This window comes from Pseudophryne corroboree, chromosome 10, assembly GCF_028390025.1.
Source record: "Pseudophryne corroboree isolate aPseCor3 chromosome 10, aPseCor3.hap2, whole genome shotgun sequence".
NCBI classification, from domain to species: domain Eukaryota; kingdom Metazoa; phylum Chordata; class Amphibia; order Anura; family Myobatrachidae; genus Pseudophryne; species Pseudophryne corroboree.
In genome coordinates, this window is record NC_086453.1 from 353731923 (window position 1) to 353750841 (window position 18919).

Sequence of the window (18919 nt, forward strand, 5' to 3'; positions counted from 1 at the left end):
CCTCACAGCCAGGCTGCGCTGCCAGAAGTCAACCTAAGATTCGATGACTCCGCAAACAAATTGCAGATGTATCGGAAGTTGGCCTCACACATGCTGGGCATCCTTGCCCTGTGCTGGGAAGCCCCCAGCATGTGCAGAGATGAATGCAGCTCTGGCTATGTATGCGGCGATCTGTGGTCATCTCTTAATAGCCCCCTAAGTCTGAACAATAGAAGAGAGTTGTATTGAGCTGAGTGTTTCAGATAGGGCTACATAGTGGACACCTGTTCCCCACCACTACCATATTACATGCACCTGAAAGATGAAAGTGGTTCTTCATTGAAAGTATAGAATAATGCCCAATCTCTTCCACCTTCAAGGAACCCTTCCATAAAACAAACAATGCCTCTCTAAATTATACCTTCCTATTCAATTAATCTCCATGGTAAACTATATCTTATTTCTCATGTGGTGGCATGACTAGTCCTAGATCCAAATGAACCTTTTGTGTTTGTATATTTCAGTGACTTCTGTCAGGACAAAGACATGACATTGAAGACAGCAATCACAACCATCATGAAATGTAACTTTGACAAAGAGAATCTCACAGACCCAGAGGTGCTCCCACCAGCAGACTGTGTAATAATCAGTATGTCTATGCTGGAGACCATCAGCAAAGACCAAGCTGATTATATAAAGAATCTCAGGAACTTCATAAAGCTACTGAAACCTGAAGGATACCTGATATTGGTGGGGTGTTTAAATACAACTTATGTGATGGTTGGGCAGGACAAGATACATGTGTTCAAATATGATGAGAACTTTGCAAGCAAAGTTCTCACTAGTGAAGGGTTTATTATTGATTACTGTGCAGTGCGGAAAAGAACTGTAGCGAGTGACCTTACAGACTATGAGGCAGGTTTATTTATTAAAGTTCACAGAGAGTGTTTGCCTGATTAAGGGACGCATGCTCTGTTATTGTTATTATTATTGTTGTTGTTGGGCGCAGTTCAGCATTTTCATTTTACTGCACATGCATATAAATCACACTACACATTAATTCTGATCATGTACATACTGATTTGGATAAGGAAGAGAGAGAGAGAGAAGACTCTTGTTTGGTGGCACTCTTGTGTATGTACAGTAAATATACATAAATCTTAACTTTTATTGTATATCTTATAAAACTACTTTATGTTAATTCTGTTTTTGTTATAAAGCACACTCAATAAATAAAGATTAAATCACTGGAAGTATATCCCCTTTTTTTCATTGCAACAGGGATCAATATTAGGTGGTTTACCCTGAATGTATTTTTAAACACTTGACTAGATACTCTGTGTGTCCTAGTAGTAAAGGTAATACAAGTAACAGCACAGAAGAGTGAGATCATTGACAGCAAAAAATGACATGACATCTCCAGACTTCAAACTCCTAGCCAAAGATTATCTCACTCAATAAATCCCAGAGTATTGTACAGTATGTCATGTGCAGGTGTCATATTACATTGTTACTTGAGTCAATCTCTGTGATTTAAATAGAGATTGTCAGGTCCCTCATTCTCTTGTATCAAACCTATTTCAGGTCTATCTATGCCAATTATACTGTATATCAAAACATCTCTGAGTTAATACTAGTATCCACAGTTAAAACCTTGTGTCAGCATGCTATAATTAATTTAAGAAAAATTCCCACAGTGAGGACATGTGATTTTTGAAAAAAGATACCTTAACCTTTGTTTGTGCTGCTAACTTCTCTCATGAAGGGACTCCAGTGTGCGGGGTGTAGTATGTTATGCCGGCAGTCAGGCTCCCGGTGGCCAGCATACCGGTGCCGGAATCCCAACCTCCGGCATACCGAGAGCTGGGCAAATAAGCCCCTTGTGGGCTCGCTGCGATCGCCACGCTGTGGGCATGGTGGCGTGCTATGCGTGCCAAGCTATCTGTTCTTCCTCCAGGGAGGTTGTGGACCCCCAAGAGGGAGAAAAACTGTCGGTATACTGGCAGTCAGAATTCTGGTGCCGCTATGCTGTTTGTCGGGATCCCGGCCGCCTGCAAACTGAAGACCACCCCAGTGTGCGCACTGATGGAGTTACCAACAGTCTGTTTCCAACATGCACGTTTCACCTGGGAGGCTTGTTCATGGTCAGTGTGTCAGACACACTGACCGTGAACAAGCTTGCCAGGTGAAATGTGCACGTTGGTCAAAGACTGTTGGTAACTCCAGCAGTGCGCACACTGGGGCATTTTGATGTGGCACAATATGAAGTGTAGGCACTATAGTATGACATAAGATGAACTGGGGCACTGTAATGTGGTGTCATTTGTACTGGGGACACTGTCTGGGGCAGATGTACTACATCTTGGACAGGGATGCATTGTAGAGAGATAAATTACCATCCAATTAGCTCCTAACTGACATTTTTCAAACACAAATATACAGGAATGTGGCTGGAATGCACATCCTATTACTAAAGATATTAAGAGGTGCTATCATGCTGAGGCTTCTAATACTATGCTGGAGGAAGAGAAATGCAGATGCACACTCCTAGCACTAAGAACACTGATAATAAGAATAATTTAAATAAACCCTCACAATTAACATGGAGTATAAGTGAACTTCTTAGCACACATTTGCACAAATATGCAGGCCCGTGTACTGCGACCAGGTGACTTTATCACTTGGGTACATAACATCCCTAATAATATCACATTATATACTGTAAATGTATCAAGGTCTTACCTTCCTATAATGCCCTTATAAATGTGTGGTTTGAAATGAAGGAACTTGGATACAGATGGGTCCATGGTTATCTTGACTATTTTTTTGCACCTAGGAACAACATGATTTATTAGCATAAACCATTCATTTATTGTTCTCAGTTGCAATACAATACAGAGAACAATACAGCAGGGGATTATCTATTTTATGAGAGTTTTATGGGAGTGTTGCAGACATAAAGTGGTTGCATACACAGATGTTTAGTCACTCACATTGGAGGACACACTCAGATGGAGAAACTGTATCTTCTAGCTGGAGTAGATTTCTATTGTGCAACCAATGATAGTGTGCAAAGATGAACTAAATAGTATTACAGCTTCTAAAGATGTTGGAAGTCAGCGTCTCAGTCCTAAAACACCTTTACACCATGGGAAGGACTTTTACTGGCATCTTGAATTTTTCCCAGATGCAAGTATGGCAAGTAAAGCAATCGCAGCATGATCAGCCCCTAAGTCTCAGAAGCAACTAAAACATAAATATACATTGTTACATTTTACATTTTGGTCTCTAAGCCCCATGACAAAGTTTACCATTGAGATTTCTGGCATAGCTAGTTCACTATTCTAGTTGGACTCAACTTGACTAGCTCACTACACTAGTTAGACTCACATAGCTAGCTCACTACCCTAGTCAGACTTGGCATAGCAACAGTAGCTCTCTACCCTAGTCAGACTAGCAAGAGTGAGCTCACGACCTTAATCAGACTTGGTGTGTCTAACTCATTACATATAAAGTATACTAATACCCAGAAGCAAGCATTTCCAAGTGCTGATAGTAGGAGCCTGAGAGAAGTGGTTCCATATGCCAGTTTAGAAGCTTGGTGGTGACAGCAAAGTTACCCACCCACTTCATAGTGGACAGACTCAGGTCTGGCACAACCCATCCCTCCTTCCTCTCTTATCTGTCAGCCAGCAGCAGCCTCTTTCAAAAGCCAGGCTCACACTGCTGCTGTGTTGGGCTGCAGTGGGTGCTGGGAAGCTACTGTCATTGAATGCCGCAGTCACCTCTGTCTGAGGGGTGTGTGCTATTGAACTGATCATCACCCCTGATCTAATCCACTGGGCAGGTTGGTGCTAATTCGTGGTGCATGAATAGTAGTTTGTAAAGTTATTCTACTAAAGGGGGTGTTACCACACCTCTGCTATTAGGCCATGCACCCTTCATTACCAGGGCCCAGCCAAGCTCTCTTTGGCCCTGCATCCAGTCACACTTTCCATGAAAATAATTAGAACCCATATTTTTCACTGAAATAACGTGACATTGATAAAATAATTGCACATCTTGTATAGGCAATCACTGCAATCATGAGATCTCGGTAGCTCTCAGTAAGACTTCTTCACCAGTCAGAAGGTAGTTTTGCCCACTCTTCCTGAGCAATCTGCTCCAGCTGTCTCAGGTGTGATGGGAGCCTTCACCTGGCTGCATGTCTCAGCTCTTTCCATATTGTAGATGTTGGACAGGATTTAGATCAGGGCTCATAGGGGCCACTTTAGAACAGACCAATGATCTGTTCTTATTCATTCTTGGATACATTTAGTTATATACTGTATTTGGGTTATTTTCCTGTTAAGAGGACCCATGACATGCGACTGAGACAGAGCTTTCTGACACTGGGAAGTATGTTTCACTCCAAATGTTTTCTTAGTCTTGATATTTCATTGTGCCCTGCACAGATACAAGATACACAGATACAAGCCAGACACAGAAGCAGCCCCCAAACATAACCAAGCTATCTCCATGTGTCACAGTAGGTATAGTGTTCTTTTCTTTTATAGCTTGCATTTTCCATCTGTGTAAACAGAGCTAATGTGACTTGCCAAACAGCTCCTGTTTTTGACTCATCAGTGAATAGTACATTCTCCCAGAAGCATTGCATCAGTATGCAATTTAGAAAATTCCAGTCTGGACTTTTTGGGGTTTTTTTTAAGTGGTTTCGTCTTGGGTCTTCTTCAATGGAGTCCATTGTCACTCAAAAAGTGTTGGATTGTGCGTTCAGAGATTAATATACATTGACCTTGGAGTTCAGCTTGTATCTCTTTATAAGAGTTCCTTGGTACTTTTTTACCATTCTCACTATCCTTCAGTTTAATCTGGGGTTGAATTTCCTCTTATGATCGCATCCAGAGAGGTTGCTTACAATCTCATGGACTTAAACTTTATAATAATATTTGCAACTGTAGTCACAGGAACATTGGACAAGTTCTTACAGCCTTTACCTTTAATGTGCATGTCTATAATGTTCTTTTTGATCTCAGATAAGGCTGCTTTGCTTTCCCTGGACCATGTTCAATGTGGTGCACACGATGATACCAAATTGCAGAGTGATTCATTTTTTACAGTTAAAATGGCTAAATGGCTAATTAGAAAATTGAAAACATTAGTGATGCTAATTCAAGAAAGCAATTAGTTTGAAATATGACTATAAATCAATTCTTTATTATCTTTTCAATGGGATACCAACAGATCTGTCCAGGCCATATCAGAATATCTTTGGATAATAAGCAATAATTATTCTGTTTTTACAGTTTGCTTTATTCTATGAAAAGGCAAGCAGGTATGCGTGACACAATAGCTTTTAATGTAATCATTTTTCAGTGAATGAAGCAGTAGACTAGAGGAAGGGATTAACCCAGTGGTTTCCAAACTTTTTTGAAACACTGCGCCCTAGAATATCAGAATTTTTTTCACGGCACCCCTAGGCCAAAAATTTATTATTGAGAAATTTAGAAAGAAATATTATATTAAGTAGATTGCGTTTATATGTCATCCTTAGGGTCAGTTGTGTGGTAAGGGACAAGATTTGCTTCTGTTTGGCCACATAATTTATGACTGGCAGCCACCAGCACAGGTTTTGCCTATTATATTGACCATGAATAATTTGAATTGGTCCTGGACCACCAACCCAGGGAACCCCTGCAAGTGTCCCAAGGCACCCCAGGGAGGCACAGCACACAGTTTGGGAACCTCTGGGTTAACCATAGCTCCCTCCCCCAAATCTTAGCCCTTGCCAGCACCCTCAGAGTCTTAGTTTTAAGGTGCATACACACTGTGTTTTTGCCCAGTGTGTGTGCACAGCAATGATTGCTGACATCGCTGAGCTGAAAATCGCTCAGTGCATACACACAATGAATGGCGGCAGCAGGCGATGAATCTGGGATGCGCATTAGCGCTCATCGCCGGGGCATAAATACTAGGCAGTTTTGGGCTGAAAGCAGCTCAAAACACCAAAAGTGTTAATTTTATTTAAGTGATGAAATTATGTAAATTACAGCTTTTTTACCCTTATTCAGTATAATTTTATTTACAAATCTGCATATTTGTTAAAACAGAAATTTTGAGGATATTTTTTAAAACATTTTAGAGAGTTAAGTGGTTAATAACTGATATGACATGAGAGAGAAGATAAAAGTATTGTTATATTTGGCACACTAATAATAAAATGTAACCTTTATTTTGACTTTAAAATGTAGAAACGAAAACAGAATAATATGAAAAGTACGTGTGAAAAGAAAACAAAAGCGCACCTTCTCGCACATTAGAAGGTTCAAGTTTGTCATGTTTGACAGAAGCATGCGCAGATCTGTGAGATCTGTGCATGCATCTGTCAGGAAAAGTGCTGAAACAGTTAAAAAAGTTTATAAAGAAAAACCCCAAACCATAACCAGCCCCGGGCTCTTTGAATTGGTTTTGGTTGCTAAAATACAGGGAAAATATTTAGTGTGGGTACTCCTGTATTTTAACAACCAGCTCTTGGACCAGTCATGGTTCCGAAAATATGAATGGGGGGAATTATGTATTTTTGAAACCAACACCTGACTCCACTAGTTAATGAGGTAATGCCACAGCTGGTGAACACATTTATATAGGTCCCTGCAGCCATAGCATTAAATCTTAATCTAGTCAGCCCTGGCTGAGGTTCCCTGGAGGAGTGGGGATGCCCTAATAAAGGGGTTCCCCCCTCCAGGCACACAACCAAGGGCCATAACTGAAGCCCAGGGCTACGGCCACCACCCATGGGCTGTGGTGGTGACTTCATAGTCCATTGTATAAAATGAAGAATTAATATTGTCTTTTACAGTAGAACTATAGATCCAACCAAGCTTCCCCCATATGCTGGCACTTGGAGACCCATAAGTACCAGTATCTGTAGTTCTATTGTAAAAGAAATCGACATCACTCACACACCATGAAAGTATCACTTTATTAAAGCATACTTGCACACATACACTCTCACTTATATATACTTACCTACCATCCCACATAGCCCCTTGGTCCCATAGTCCAAGGAGAAATCCATAGGGTTCCTGTTAAAAACAAATATTCACCCAAATTCATTATAGATCAGTCCTCTTCTTTCCATGTAGGCATCCACGGGTTAAAAACACACACCCCATGTATACCAATCCAACCAGATGTGAGGGGATCCATGTGTATACACCTTTTCCTTAATGGTGGGCCTCCACATGACATATGTAACTTGGAGATCCTCCAGCCAATCAGGGAGTGCCATGCAGTATGGTTCTACTGCGTACCACAAGGTTAACTGAGCTCACCCTTATGTGTGACCTCAATTAACTTTGTTGTCTGTGGTAGACTGCCAGTTCCCATCCATAGATTTCAATACGGGTTTTTTTTCCCATTGGACTCTATGGGCTCTGCTTGAGTGACAAGTGAGGAGCACACAGCCAACCAGGAGAGCACTACAATGTGGGGCTCCCTGAATGGCTGGCGGGTCTCCAAGTGACAGATGTCACATAGCCATCCGCCATTTGGAAAAGGAGAGCGGGTTATGTGGTTTGTTCTTTTTTAACCCAAATTTAAATAAAAGAAGCCTAGATGTTGCTCAGAACTAGTTTAAACACATAAATAACATTTGTGTTATTGCATTCTGTATAAAGTTTATGACATGGTTCCTCATGATATTACACAGAGACAAGACCATCTCTACTGTATATCCTTTCACACTAACACAAATCCATCTCCTGATCATCTCACACTGACACAAGGCCATCTGACAATCATCTCACACTGACACAGCGCCATCTACTGATTATATCACATTGACACAAAACCATCTCCTGTGCATCTCACACTAATACAGCTCAATCTACTGATTATCTCACACATACACAAAAGACCATCTCCTGATCAACTCCCTCTGACACAAGACCACCTCTCAGTCATCTTGCACTGACAAAAGACCATCACCTGATCATCTAAAAACATCTATTGAGCATTTCCGAGTGACAAAAGAGTATCTCCCAATAATCTCACACTAACACAAGACCATGGGGGTAATTCAGAGATGATTGCAGTAGCAAATTTGTTAGCAGTTGGGCAAAACAATGTGCACTGCAAGGGAGGGGAGATATAACATTTGCAGAGAGAGTTAGATTTGGGTGGGTTATTTTCTTTCTGTGCAGAGTAAATAATGGCAGCTTTATTTTTACACTGCAATTTAGATTTCCATTTGAACACACCACACCGAAATCCAACTCTCTCTGCACATGTCATATCTGTCTCCCCCTGCAGTGTAAAAAGGAAAGAGAAAATAGAAAAACTCTGTGTTGGGGAACTCTTATGATTGTAGTCAGACAATAAAACTTAACTTTTAATTCAATACTTAAATAATAAGATTAAGTAGCACACAACTTCAAAGAGTTATTTTATGTATATATGCAAATTACCAGTTTATTTTGAATAATTGACACCCCATAAATGGAGTTGTACTTGATAGTGAACAACTGCCTAGGTGAAAATATTTGACTTAATAAATAATTACTCGAATGTCACTGTCTATACTCACAAGACAGATTAATTATCCCCACAGGGTTCATCGTTCAGCGGTCTCTATAGTTGCAAATAATTTCTTAATATTGTCACTCTCAAAGGTACAGGTCATAGATCTCAGTGAGTAAAAGTGTTGCCTCTATGGGTACTTAAACACCTGCTGCTCTACGTTGAGACAGGGGTGTTACCACAAGGCTTTTTAATTCAAAGGATTAGTACCTCCTTGAGGTCTAACCATCAAAAATATATTGGTTACAAAGCCTGTATCTCTAAATGCCCCTTGCAGAATGGGGTCTATTAGTATCTGGTATCCCCTTTGTTGTGGGGGATCATGATACCTAAAACGGATCCATATCACATACCCCTCATATTTTTATAAAGAAGGTCTTACATAGAGTGTCCAGGTAGGCACTGAAAATTAGATCGAAAATAGATGGTAGGTGGGTAGTTTCCTTCTGAAGTTCAGCATATAAGTTTACTGCACCAGGTATTCATTGTGGGTCCCCCCATCAATTACTTACCAGGCCTACCAGAGATTGGCTTCCAAGATCGGATGAGATTGGGCTTATCTTGTGGAGTATGGCAGTAATCTTTGCTGAATGAGTGAGTACTCTTACCAAGCAGGAAAGAAGTGCTTCTGCTGTCCAACCGGATGAGAGAGTACGATTTAGAATAAAGAAAGGAGAAGAAAGAAGAGAAAGGAGAAAGAAGAATAGAGAAAATGACAAATGATAATGCAGCTAGCCAAGTTTTACAGGTAAAGATATGCGTAAGGTTGGCAATCCACGGTTACATAGTCTTGTTCGCAGCAAAATTACCAAATTGTGACATGAATTAAGTTCAAGAATCATATGAGAAACTATATGTTCAAAATCTGCACCAGGGAAGCACCTGGTTGATAAATGAGATGAATGAGACAGCTCCTATAATTAGGAGACTGATATATTAACTAAAAACAGAGGCTTATCCTGCTGCAGATAAATTCTGGTATATCTCTCAAAAAACTAATCGTCTGAGTGCAGAAGAAGAAAACACTTATTTCTTACAACTGATTTGCTTTTTACCAGCAAGGGTTAAATAAGATTATAGGTAGATATTTGTCCTAGAGTCTGTGATGTTCGGCTGTTGTATCACATATATTAACTGAAAACAGAGGCTTATCCTGCTGCAGATAAATTCAGGTATATCACTCAAAAAACTAATCGTCTGAGTGCAGAAGAGGAAAACACTTATTTCTTACAACTGATTTGCTGTTTACCAGCAACGGTTAAGTGAGAATAATAAGATTATAGATGGATATTTGTCCTAGAGTATGTGATGTTCGGCTGTTGTATCACATGTCTGTTAGACTAGAGAGTGAATGGTAACCTGTGAGATACTAATCATACCCAAATAGAAACATTCACATTGTATGACTTCTCAGTATCTACTAATTACTCAAGTGTTAAATCAGCAACTTCAAAAATTACACTTAAAAGTAAGCATATAGAGTACAATCAAAATAAAGGCCCAAATGGGCGCTTACTGGACTGGGGAACCCCTGGAGTGGGTATGGGCTGCGCAGTCCCAATACCCACGTGGACCAAACGGACCGTTTCACCTCAAGTGGGCTTGTTCACTGATGAGGTAGTAGCTCAAAGTTAGGGTATATATGCTGGATACCTAATTACTTAATTGCTCACAATCCTCAGCTGGATCACCATGTGCGCTAGAGTGCACATCATTGATGATCCACACTTCCTGTATCGCATCACTTCCTGAGTAATCATGCCCATAGTTTGCCCATAGTTTGCCAGCATGTCGTATTTCACATAATGGGCACTATACACTTTACAAGAAAGGGGGAACAGGATCATGTGACTTAAAAGTATTTACCAGCATACATATGGAATCACTTTGTAAGGGCCAACAGACTCATTGCGGGACTTGAAATAAGGGCATTGCTGCCCGGAAGTGCGCATCGTTATAAGGCGCTCCTTCCAGCAGATACTGCCCGATTTTACAACTATGTTGTGAGCCGCACATTGTAGTTGCCATAGTGGGCAAATGGATCCGGAAGTGCGCGTCACTCGGGTGCGCGCTGCTTAGCAACCGTTGCCAGGGTGACCATTCTCTGGCAAATGGAGCCATTCATTGCTCGATGGTAGACACCCCCGGCAACCGCTGCCTAGGTTTAAGCCGCGTTACATAGAACTTGTTGCCAGGTAGTGGGCGTATTATCTGGAAGTGCGCGGCCCCATGACGCGCACCCCCGTGTTTCCATTGTCTGACCGGGCATATCATTCTTATAGCCTGATGTAGTGGACAAAAAGATTGTATTAATACAGCACTGGGTTAGATTTCCTGAGCATGCGTGATCCAGAATAGTTGGGAGGTGCAGTGTCATACAGAATTGTATTTATATTGTTGTAGGAGGCAAAGTAATAAACAGGTGGTTATTCATCATGGTCTTATATCCAATTAATGGTAATAGTGCAGGAATGCCTAATAAACCAAAAAATTAAATATTACTGTACGCGTATTATGATGGGTGAAAAAAAGGAAAAAAAAGGGGGGGGGAGAGGGGGAGGAAGAATATGAAAATAGGACTGGAGGGAGAAGAAGGGAGGAAAAATATATGAAGAGGGAAAGAATTAATTGGGTGAGGTGACAATGTTGTGTACTTGTCATACGTGAAAGTGGGTGTATGTGAAGTGACTGCTATAGTTTGAATACTATTTTGATATGTCTTTCTAAAATGTGAGACCTACATATTATGGCATAGTTATAAAAGTGGTGTTGGAGTGAAAAAAGCTATAATACGTGTTGTGATTGTTGTAACATGTCAAAAATATAAAATATAAAGAAATTTATATTAAAAAAAGAAAAAAAAAAGAAAAAGGAAGAATGCGGTTGTGGGTATCCTGTCACAGAGAAAGGAAAATATGGGGATCTGAGCCACCCTTGCATAAGGAGGGGAAAAGGAGAGCATTTTTGTTTGGAGTGAGGGGAAGAGAGGACGTGAAATGAAAAAAGTATGCCGTGATATAAGCTAGTGGTAATGAAAAGATGAAAGTTTGTACACGCAAGGTGAAACCATGAATAAAACTACGTGGGTAAAGGTTTATTAGTTACGGAGAATAGTTGATTAGTTAGGGAGAAAAGTATATTGGGTTGGATAATGGTATTAATTCCACTTGATAAAAGTGATATGTTTCCAGATAAACGTGAGTGACAGGGAAGGGCCACTCAGTTGTGCTTTAGATGAAGGTTCCATAGTTAATGTGTGCATTCATCCCTCGGGGTGCAAGGCAGTTGAGATTATAGGTCCACTCTGACTCCATCTTCAAAAGCTCCTGCGTTAGGTCACCACCCCGTATTCCCAATTTGACTTGTTCCAGACCGAAAGCTTTCTAGTCCTTTGGGTCACAACCATGGTGGCGTTGAAAATGCCTTGCCACTGTGGTCAGTTTCCTCATTCTTTCCAAGTCAGAGACAATGTTCCTTATGGTTCCTGCGTGTTCCAATATTCGGACTTTTAATTTTCTGGTCATCATCCCCACATAATGCAGAACGCAGGTGCAATCCAAGCAATAAATTACCCCTTCTGAGTTACAATTTATAAATTGCTTGAGGCTCCTCATGTTCCCATATCTGTCCATGACGCTTGTTGTTTTTACCATGTACGAGCATGCTCTGCATCCTCCACAAGGGTAAGAGCCAATGGTTACTGGTGTTCGCTTGGGGAAACTTCTAAAATGGCTGGAGTTTAGTTGGTCTCTCAGGTTTTTGGATCATCGCCAGCTCATAGATACTTTAGAATCTAGACTCTTGGATAGATCTTCGTCCAATAGAAGGACTGACCAGTGTTTCTGAATGGAATTCATTATTTCCTTCCATTGCCTACAGTATGTTCCCACAAATATTATCTTGTTGTCAACTGTTTGTTTTGCTCTGTCGCTGGTCTTGGCACTATTGGAAAAAATTAGAGAGTCCCTAGTGGTGGACAGTGTGAGTTTTATGGCTTTCTTAATGGACGGACGACTGTACCCTCTCTCCTGAAGTCTGCGTGAGAGATCCTCACTTTTTTCTTTAAAAATGTTTACATCCGAACAGTTCCTTCTAAAGGGTAGGAACTCACCTTTTGGAATGTTTTCCACTGTAGGTGGGAAACGGGCACTTGTTTGGTGTAATACACTGTTTGTTGCTGTTTCCTTCCGGTACAGCTTTGTGTGTAATTGTCATTCCATGTTTTTATATATGGTGAGGTCTAGAAAAGGAATCGATGTTTCACTGATGTGATGTGTGAGTTTCAAATTGATGTTATTTTGGTTGAGTGTGCCAATGAATTTCATCAGAGATGGTCTGTCTCCTTCCCATTTTAGCAAGATGTTGTCTATATATCTCCACCAAGCTGTTATGTATTGGGTGTACATCTCATTTCCAGGGTTATGGACTATCTCCCTCTCCTACCAGCCTAGATAGAGATTGGCATAGGTGGGAGCGCATGCCGCGCCCATTGCTGTACCTCTCATTTGTAGAAAGAAACGGTTGTTGAAGGTAAAATAATTTTTCGTAAGTACGAAAGTTAGCAGATGGATTAGAAATTAATTGAAGTCACTCTGTCCCTCCATGTCCAAGAAGTATTTAACCGCCTGTATGCCTGCTCCTTGATCGATACTGGTGTATAAGGACTCCACGTCCAGTGTCACCAGGAGATGATTTTCATCAATTTTCACGTCATGGAGTCTTTGCATTATGTCCCGGGTGTCCTTAAGGTATGACGGTAGGGTGAGCACATACTTCCTTAGGTGGAGATCCAGGAAGGAACTGGGTTTTTCTAAAAGTCCGCCCTGACCTGATACAATTGGTCTGCCCAGTGGTGTGGTGATATTCTTGTGAACCTTTGGGAGGAGGTACAGGGTGGGGGTCTTGGGATTGTCGGTCAGTAAATAACCTAGTTTGTGGCTTGTGATCGTGCATTCTGAAAAAAGCCTCATTCAACAATCTTTTAAGTTCCTTTTTGTAGTTGTTGGTTGGATTAAAAAGAATGGGCTTATAGCAGTCATGGTCCCCCAGCTGTCTCATTGCTTCACGCATGTACATATCAGAGGGCCAGAGCACGATATTGCCCCCCTTGTCCGAAGGCTTTATTAAAATGTCTGTCCATGTATCAATTTCCAATAATGCTTCTCGTTCTTGTCTGCTCAGGTTGTCATTGCTATGTGTCTTGATCCTGGTTTGTTTGTATATCTGGTCGAGGTCTCTGGAGATCAGTTCCTGGAATACTGCTACTTCTGGACAGATATTTTCAGTGGGAAAAAAAGTAGACTTTTTCTTACAAATCGGTCTTGCTTCCTTATCTATCCGGTATGCTTACTGGTTTACGTCTTTAGTTTGAAGGTCCTCTAGTGTGGCTATTGCTTCTAATTCTTCCAGAGTCAACGGTTCTTCTTCTGTAAAGGAAGACGTTGCTGGTATGTCCTCCTTGTTTTTTGCATAGAATTTCTTTAGGAGGAGTTTACGGCCGAAAAGTTTGAGGTCTTTCTCCCATTGGAATCTGTTCATCGATTTTGTGGGTGCGAAGGATAAACCTTTTTCCAGGACTTTAATATGATCTTCCATCAGCATTTTTGTTGAAAGATTAATGATCTTTAAATTGATGTTCTCCTGTCGGTTCTCTGATAGTAACGAGTGGGATATCTCGGTGACCAGTCTGGTTCGTCCCTGGGGTCTCTTCTTGCTCCTCCGCATCTTCCTCCTGTTTGTGTTCTTGTTCTGCCTCTTTTTCGGCCAACCCCTAAAAAAGAAGAGGAAGAGGATGAGAAGGCGCCCATATTGGTGCCTACATCTGTATCACCATATTGGTATGGTTCCAAATCAGTGTTATTGGAGTCCGAGAAATACTCGCCGCCTAAGGACTCAGCTTCAGATGATGTGTAGCCTTCATATGTGCGTTCATAATTCTTTCTAGGGGCTTGATCACGCTCCCTTCTGGGAACGGGTTTTCTCCAATTAAAGACTTTACCTGTTTGAAAATCTTTTATATCTCCTGCAAATTTGTTGCGTTTGCGATCTATGATCTTTAATTCATAGGGTTCCAGGTCCTTTTTGATTTTTTCAAAGGTGTGTTGAAATCTGGTCTCTTTCTCCCATTTTTCAAGGCTTCTACCTAGATCATCAATTTCTTTCTCAACTGTATTTAGTGTAAGATGAATATGTTTTAAAATCACAGCCATTAGGTCTTGTGAGCATTTCATGAGAGCTTCCTACCACTCTGCTGTTAGATTAACTGTTATCAAAGGAAAAGTGGGGAATATCTTAGGTCTCAAGCCTCTCGGGGTAATCTTATTCTTAGTGTAGCTCTCTAGGGTCTTTATATCCCACATAGCTCATAACCTTTTTTGGAGACACGATCTTAGTTTATGAAGTTCCTGTAACCAGTCGTTATTTTCCAGGTTGGATGTTCCCGTGTTGGAGAAGATGTCGTCTGTGTCGTCAAGCGTGGTACTTTTGCAACTCAATTCATTCCGCAGATTGAAAGTGGCCATGATCAATGAGTGTATTGGAATTTTTCTATATACCCCTATATCGATGAATAATATATAAAGTGATTATAAAATGTGTTATATCTGTCTCCCCCTGCAGTGGACATGGTTTTGCCCAACTGCTTTCAAATTTGCAGCTGCGATCAACTCTGAATTAGGCCCACAGTCCAGATCGTCTCACACTGACATGAGGGAACAGGAGATATTGTCGAGACATTATGGGTTGATATTTCAACAGGAAGGAAATTTACAAAAAACTTTAAATAGGGACATGTTATATACTAAAATCATACGTGTGAGCGCACATATATTAAAAATGTGGTTAATTAGGCTGCTGGTTAGATAAATAAAAAATACTTTTATTGATATAAAGCAGACTGAATACACAAAAAAAATATATTAAAAACCATCAAATTGGAAATCGCAGAATAAATTTATGCATACATCCCCGCTATGGCCAATTGGACTTCATACGATTAGTATTAAGCATGCATGCCTGTAGAGTTAGTTGGTTAGTTAGAACGAGTCATGGTTCTTATATACAGTCCTGGTCGTTTGTAACTGTTCAGTCCCTTCAGTGGATTTTTGGTAGTGCTGTTAGTATGTAATCGATTAAACAGGAACCAGAGGTTATCCCTTAATATATTTTAATAACACAGTCCATGAGAGCAGCTTTCCTCAGGTAATGTTATATAATACCAGTTGCACTGGTTGAGAGTGTGATACTGATGGTTGTTTATAATCAGTTATTCCCCCGTCGTGACACTCGTATGGGCAATGCTTACCCTCCCACTCTGCGGCGGTTCACGTGTCCACGGCTGGGCTGAATCACACTGAGGGCAGGAACTTTGTCCGACTGGGCGATGACACGCTCCAAGCGTGGGATTCAGCAGGGAGCGCTCGGCCGCGCATCGCGGCTTCCGGGTTGGGCGGTGCTTCCGGCTTCCGGTTTCCGATGCGCTCCACCTGCGTTCCACTTGACGTCGTTAGGTCACCTAATTAACCACATTTTTAATATATGTGCGCTCACACGTATGATTTTATTATATTTGTTTAGGTACAGTGTTTCCTTATTTAGGAGGACCTCCAGATCCTTCTTGTGTGAGCTGCAATTAATTATTTTAATTGAAAGTATAACGAACGTAGCGCCCATTGTATATTATCCATGTTATATACTGCCTGATATTGTATTAGTGTGACTGAGGAAGCGCAATGCTTGATGAAAATCGAGAAAGCTAAAGGACCGGGAGCAGTTCTAATCATTGGGGACTTTAATTATCCGGACATAAATTGGGCCAGCGAATCATGTTATACAGCTAGGGGTAAAAAGTTCTTAAATATGCTAAAGGATAACTACTTATCGCAAACAGTTAAAGAACCAACCAGAGTAGGGACTATACTGAAGCTAGTATTAACATTGTGAAGATAATAGCGAATACCATAGTAGGTGAGACCTTGGGTAACAGTGATCATAATATGATCACATTCGACATTAGAATTGAAAAGCAGCACTCTAAGGGTAAAACTAAGACTCTTAACTTTAAAAAAGCAAATTTTAACATGCTGAAACACTCACTAAAGCACATAGATTGGGGAACTTTGTTTTAGGGAAAGAACACTGCTGAAAAGTGGGATTTTTTAAAATGATGCTAGACAAGTATACCCATACGTGTATCAAGGAAAAAGGGTTTTTACCAAAGAATGGTAAAAAACAGGTGCTATAACTGGGCTGGTTCTCTAAGCTGCTGTTGGGTGAGGTGATAGTAGGTCACCTCAGTAAAACATAAACATATAAACACAAAGAAAACCAACTGCACTGATAAAAATGATCACAGTCTTACATTCACTAAAAAAAGCCAATATCTGAGTAGTTAATAAGAATATTTGATGATGAATGAACAAAAATATTCATGTATATAAAAACATACACTTAAAAACAAAGCCATATAAGCCAATCTCTGAAATGCAATTAGTCTCTCTTAGGGCAGTTTATATGCAAATGCTGGCATAAGAAAACTGATGCTGATAGAATTAAGAATGAGTCCTGCAGGACAAACAAATGTATGGATTTTGTAGCATCCAATCTGGATATGAATAATTACCAAGTCCCTTGTGGTCTTTCTGCCGGGCATTCCACCTAGCGGGGGTCCAGAGTATTCTCCTTATCCGGCGCAATAGTCGTGGTGGTACTCCCTTTATTAATGTCCACAATGAGGGGACTGGAATCTCCCAATGTAAAGATGATTCATGCAGAGTCCTGTAGACTTCTTAGCAATGCCCTGGTCAGAGATGTGGCTCCCTAGAGTTTGGGCAATGATATGGTGTATTAGGTTTAATGTGGAAAAATATAAAGTTATGCACTTTGGGACTAGCAAAAACATGCAACCTACCAATTAAATGGGGGAAACTTTTGGAGAAACTGTATTATAAAAGGATTTGGGAATGTTCATTCATAGTAGATTTAGTAGCAATACACAATGTCAAAGTGCAAAACAAAGGCAAATAGGGTGTTAGCATGCAATAAAAGGGGAATTGAGACAAGGGATGAGAACATAATCCTGCCACTGTACAAATCGTTGGTACGGCCACATCTTGAGTATTGTGTACAGTTCTGGGCATCACACTATAAAAGAGTTATATTAGAACTTGGAAAGGTTCAGAGGTGAGCTAACAAATTTATAAAGGCATTGGAGACACTCTGAAATTCTGAATTGACCATTTTTTTCCAAATTTATCAATATATGATTGTTTCAATACCATGTATTTACAGGCTTTACATCGGCAGCATTGGTAAGAGTCTTTTTTATTGTACAGTTTTCTTGTAAAGACCGCAAGGTGGCTTCTGACAAGTAAATCTCATACATTTTTGGATATCTCCTCCAACTACTCTATATCCTTGTTGGTAATACTTCTCTAAGGATTTCTTATGTCTCAAAAACTGACTAATTTTTCTGTAGGATACCCTTGATCATTTTCCATTGTTGGTTAAAGATAATAAAGAATCTTATGGGTTCTTCTCTTGATGGTCTAATATTGGGGGTTAAAACAGAATCTCTTGATTGGGATTTGACATCATGTACATCAGATTTAATAATTCTATTGCTGTACCCTCTCTTTCTTAAGCGTTCAAACACTTGTTCTTCTCATACTTGATATGTGTGATCATCTGAGCAATTCCTCTTTGTCCAGAGTAATTCTCCCTTAGGAATTGCTCTGATACTCATCGGTAAATGAGATCTGGTGGAATGTAGTATACTATTTTTTTTTCCTAAAGACATCTGTACTTATTCGCCCATCCATCTCTATTCTGATGCTCAGATCCAGGAAATTGATTTCCTGTTGGCTTCTTTCTCCTGTCAGTTTTAAATTAAAATCATTTTGATTTAGGATTGTAATAAATTCCTCAAGAAGTTCTTCTCCTGCCGCCCAGATAATCAGTACATCATATATGTAATGGAGGTACAAATGGATGTGTTGTGTATATTTTTCCAAGGTCTTGTTAAACACATATTCTTTATCTTACCAGCCCAGGTAGAGGTTGGCATACAATGGGCACAGGCTGTCCCCATAGCCATCCCTCTAACCGAAGGTAGAATTACTCCTTGCTAATACAGTAATTCTTGGTCAGTATAAATTCCATAAGGGTGATTAATAAATCATCAAAGTCTCGATGTATTCCCATGTTTAAGAAATATTTAATGGCTGCAACACCTTTTTTGTGATCGATACTGAAATATAAACTCTCAATATCGTAGGTGGCTAACCATGTACCTTGGTTTTAAACCATATCCTGTAATTTTTTCAAGACATCCATAGATACCCTGGTGTAGGAGGGCATTGTT

At 40.3% G+C, this 18919-nt stretch overlaps 1 long non-coding RNA gene across 7 annotated transcripts in view; it reads right to left on the reverse strand.

Moving 5' to 3' along the window:
- Nucleotides 1-18919, reverse strand: part of LOC134965636 (uncharacterized) — a 298220-nt gene that overhangs the window by 252703 nt on the left and 26598 nt on the right. For 3 of the 7 annotated variants that reach the window (XR_010188478.1, XR_010188476.1, XR_010188477.1), the window contains exon 2: nucleotides 17180-17376. This is a non-coding gene — a long non-coding RNA (uncharacterized LOC134965636). Of the gene's footprint in view, nucleotides 1-9088; nucleotides 9191-14244; nucleotides 14330-15933; nucleotides 16073-17179; nucleotides 17377-18919 lie in introns of those variants that run through there. The other 4 variants (XR_010188479.1, XR_010188475.1, XR_010188481.1 and 1 more) reach the window with 4 other exon arrangements.